Source organism: Heterodontus francisci, chromosome 22, assembly GCF_036365525.1.
Source record: "Heterodontus francisci isolate sHetFra1 chromosome 22, sHetFra1.hap1, whole genome shotgun sequence".
NCBI lineage: Eukaryota > Metazoa > Chordata > Chondrichthyes > Heterodontiformes > Heterodontidae > Heterodontus > Heterodontus francisci.
Window position 1 is genome coordinate 40,489,585 of NC_090392.1, and position 5,082 is coordinate 40,494,666.

The window sequence follows — 5,082 nt, forward strand, 5'->3', positions numbered from 1 at the left end:
CGAGCAAAACTGAGGTCAATGGGAATCAGGGGGAAAACCCTCCACTGGCTGGAGTTATACCTAGCGCAAAGGAAGATGGTTGTGGTTGTTGGAGGTCAATCATCTGAGCTCCAGGACATCACTGCAGGAGTTCCTCAGGGTAGTATCCTAGGCCCAACCATCTTCAGCTGCTTCATCAATGACCTTCCTTCAATCATAAGGTCAGAAGTGGGGATGTTCGCTGATGATTGCACAATGTTCAGCACCATTCGTGACTCCTCAGATACCGAAGCAGACTGTGTAGAAATGCAGCAAGACTTGGACAATATCCAGGCTTGGGCTGATAAGTGGCAAATAACATTCGCGCCGCACAAGTGCCAGGCAATGACCATCTCTAACAAGACAGAATCTAACTATCTCCCCTTGATATTCAACGGCATTACCATCACTGAATCCCCCACTATCAACATCCTGGGGGCTACCATTGACCAGAAACTGAACTGGAGTAGCCATATAAATACCGTGGCTACAAGAGCAGGTCAGAGGCTTGGAATCCTGTGGCGAGTAACTCACTTCCTGACTCCCCTAAGCCTGTCCACCATCTACAAGGCACAAGTCAGGAGTGTGATGGAATACTCTCCACTTGCCTGGATGGGTGCAGCTCCAACAACACTCAAGAAGCTCGACACCATCCAGGACAAAGCAGCCCGCTTGATTGGCACCCCATCCACAAACATTCACTCCCTCCACCACCGACGCACAGTGGCAGCAGTGTGTACCATCTACAAGATGCATTGCAGCAATGCACCAAGGCTCCTTAGACAGCACCTTCCAAACCCGCGACCTCTACCAACTAGAAGGACAATGGCAGCAAATACATGGGAACACCACCACCTGCAAGTTCCCCTCCAAGTCACACACCATCCTGACTTGGAACTATATCGCCGTTCCTTCACTGTCGCTGGGTCAAAATCCTGGAACTCCCTTCCTAACAGCACTGTGGGTATACCTACCCCAAATGGACTGCAGCGGTTCAAGAAGGCAGCTCACCACCACCTTCTCAAGGGCAATTAGGGATGGGCAATAAATGCTGGCCTGGCCAGTGACGCCCACATCCCATGAATGAATAAAAAAAGAACAAACCCAGTCTTCCAACCTAACCTTGTAACCAAAATTCTCCAACCCTGGATCCATTCTGGTAAATCGCCTCTGCACCCTCCCAAGGACCCTCACATCCTTCCTGAAGTGTCATATTGAGAACTGGACGCAATACCCCATCTAGGGCCTAACCAGAGCTTTATAAAGGTTCAGCATAACTTCCCTGCTTTTGTACTCAATGCCTCTATTTGTGAATCCCACAATCCCATATTATTTACTAATCACTCTCTCAATATGTCCTGTCACCTTCAAAAAATCAATGCCCATCTTTAGAACCATGCCATTAAGTGTATATCGCCTCTCCCTATTTCTTCTGCCAAAATGCATCATCTCACATTTGTCAGTATCAAATTCCATCTGCCCAGCTCTCTGCCCATTCTGCTAGCCTCTCTATGTCCGTTGTAGGTGGTTCATATCATCCTCACTGTTTGCTGCACCTCCAAAGTTTGGTGTTGTCAGCAAATTTTGAGATTCCAAGATCTAAGTCATTTATATATATCAAAAGAGGAGTTGTCCCTGCACTGACCCTTGGGGAACACCACTGTCTACCATCCCCCAGTCTGAAAAGCAACCATTTACTTGCTGTTTTCTGTCCACAAGCTAATTTTTTAACCAATTGGACACTGACCCTCCTATTCCATGAGCCTCAATTTTGGTAGTACAGAACTTGAGTATTGCTGAAAATAGAGACATGTTGTCAAAGCTTTTTGTCTTGCGCTCATCAGATCAATCCACAAGAATAACCAATGTAAGGGAAAACAACAACTTATACTGTACGAGAAGAGAGTGTTGATTGGATGGCAAGTGGCTGTTTCATGCTGCTACTATGCAGTAGCAACACGTGTGGTGTTCGCCACTAACAAGATGCTGTCATCAAGCCAAAAAGATGTCCTGCCTTTCACACAAATGAGTAATGTGATATATGAATTTCAATGCCAGTGTGATGCTAGGTATATAGGCCGTACGTCCCAAAGATTGGTAGATCATATCAAACAACGTGTCCTTTCTGCTGTTCGCAACGGGCAAGGTACTAGCCATAACTAACCAGCCTGTGCTTGCAAAAGTCAAAACACAGTGTCCAACATTAGATGTGATTCCGCGATTGGACAACATTTACTAAATAATCCTCAGTATGCTAAGGATTACGCTGACAGCCAATTTAAGATTGTCAGTAGGGCTCGCAATGTGGCGCATTTGCGTGTACTGGGAGCTACATATATTAATATATAGGGCCCTGTTCTTTGCAGACAGAAAGAATATGTACAAACATTGCGCCTATTTCAGCTAAACAAAATAAGTGACAGCCATTCGCTGGTTCATTCCTCAGGGCAATGCCTTGACCAATCAAAGTCAAGCTGCTTGGTTTAAATTTCGAACAAAGCTTGGCAGTTAACTCAGTTACCGTAAGCTGGTGCATTTTCCATGGTAATGCCTCGACCAATCAGAGTCCACTTGCCAACCAATTAGCACTCTCTTCTCATTACAGTATAAGTTGTTGTTTTCCCTTACATTGGTTATTCTTGCAGATTGTCCTGATGAGTGCAAGATGAAAAGCTTCGACAACATGTCTCTATTTTCAACAATACACAAGCCTCAGTTTTGTTAACCAGCCTTTTATGTGGTACCTTATCAATTGCTTTCTTAAAATCCATATCAACAACATCCACAGCATTTCGTTCATCAAACATTTCTTACTTCATCAAAATATTCAATTAGATTTGTCAAGCATGATCTGCCTTTTAGAAATCCATGCTCCAGTGCTATCTGTCTCTCTCAATTCTTTATTTTTCTCTCTAATGTTACCTCCTGGTTCCCATTCCCTTGCCAAGTTAGTTTAAACTCTCCACAAAAGCACTAGTAAACTGCCCCTCTAGAATATTGGTCCTGGCTCTGTTCGGGGCAACCTGTCCGGCCTGTAAAGGTCTCATCTTCCCCAGAAACAGTTCCAATATCCCAGGAATCTGAATATCTCCCTCCTACATCATCCTTCCAGCCATTCATTCATCTGCTTTATCCTCCTATTTCATTACCAGGAGTAATCTGGAGACTACTACTTTTGAGGTCCTTTTTGCTAGTCTCCTTCCCAGCTCCCTAACATCTGCCTGCAGGACCTCATAAATTATGTGCATTTCCATTTTTATTGTTTGGAAATTACAGCAGTGATTTGGGGACCAGATTGGAGACAAAAGCACAGCCGTGCTGGGAATCAAACATCGTAATGTGAGGCAAAAGCAAAAACAATGAATACTTGAAATCTGAAATAAAAACAGAGTTAACGTTTCAGGCTGATGACCTTTCATCAGAGCTTAATGTGACCACTTTTAACGCCTCTGTGAAGGGCTTTGAGACGTTTTTACTATGGTCAAGGTGCTATATAAATGCAAGTTGTTATTGACTGTGGGCGGGGATTCATTTGCCATCTGAGCTGGAAACTCATGGGTCCAATCACATTGGGGAGAGGGTGTCCATGAGCTGAATGTGGAAAGGGATTGGCTCAGTAATCCCATTTACTGATACACCAGCACAGTCACACTGGAGCGAGACCATTCAGGTAGTTCACGTGTACGAAGGGATTTTCCTATTTTTCCCACCTGTTAACATCCGAGCTTCAATAGTTCAAATGATTTGATGCATGATCGGTGCAGTCTTATTGGAGAGAGGATGTTAAATGTTCTGTGTGTGTGAAGAGATTCACCCGTTCACCCCACGTGCTGAGACACCAGTGAGTTCACATCATGACTGGAGGGGTTGGATTCTGTTGTTATTGCTGCTGTTTTGGGGACTTCTGTTTCGCCCAATTTGATTCCCCTTCTTTCTGCTCGATAATGAAGGGTCGGTGAACTGAGGTTTCTGTATAATTTGTTTCCTAATCTTATTGATTGGTCCAGCCCCAATCTTCACCACATTGCAGCAAAAAAATCACAATCCACACCGGGGCCTTCAGTGGTGGGGCTTTTACCCAATATTCTCCATGGTTGAGAATGTTCCCTATTCGCAGCACAGGAGACCAGCACACAGGCGCAGTGCTGAACAGTGTTTTGAACACTGAGTCAAGAAACACAGCCGGTTTGTATCGGGGTGGGTGTTGGATATGGAAGTCAGTCCCTGACCTGTGTAGGTCTTTTTTGTAGTATCAGTTTGAGCTGGAGTGGAGATGGAGAAGAAGCTGCTGGGTTTAACCCTGAGTACTGTTGAGCTTAATCAGGCCAAACAATTTCCAATGTGAGACTGTGAAGTGAGGTAGAGTCCAGGGGAGATGAAGTTGCTAAACGGACACCGACCATTCAATGTAAAAGAGTATTGTTTTAGTAACAAGTATTTCTGCAGAGACTTTAAATCCATTTTGCATATATAGATTTTTTACTTCATTCTTGGAACATGGGTATCATTAGCAAGACCAGCATATATTGCCAATCTCCAGCTGCCCATTGAGAAGGTGGTGGTGGGCCTTCTTGAACCGCTGCAGTCTGTGTGGTGAAGTTGCTGCCACAATGGTGTTAGGGAAGGAGTTACAGAATTTTTACCCAGCAATGATGAAGGAACAGTGATATATGTCCAAAACAACATCAACTTGTAGCTATATAGTGCCTCAAATGTAATAAAATGTCCCAAGGCATTTCACAGGAATGTTATGAAGCAACATTTGACACTGAGCCACATTAGGAGATTTTAGGACAGACGAGGTAGGTTTTAAAGAGTGTCTGAAATGCAGAAAGTGAGGTGGAGAGGATTAAGGAGGGATTTCTAAAGCCTATGGCCTTGGCAGCTGAAGGCACGACCACCAAAGGTGGAGTAATGAAAATCGGGGATGCTCAAGATGCCAGAATTAGCTGAGCCCTGATATCTTGGAGGGTTGTGGGGTTGGAGGAGATTATAGAGATAGGGGCGAGGCCATGGAGGGATTGGAAACAAGCATGAGATTTTTAAAATTGGGGTGCTACTTAA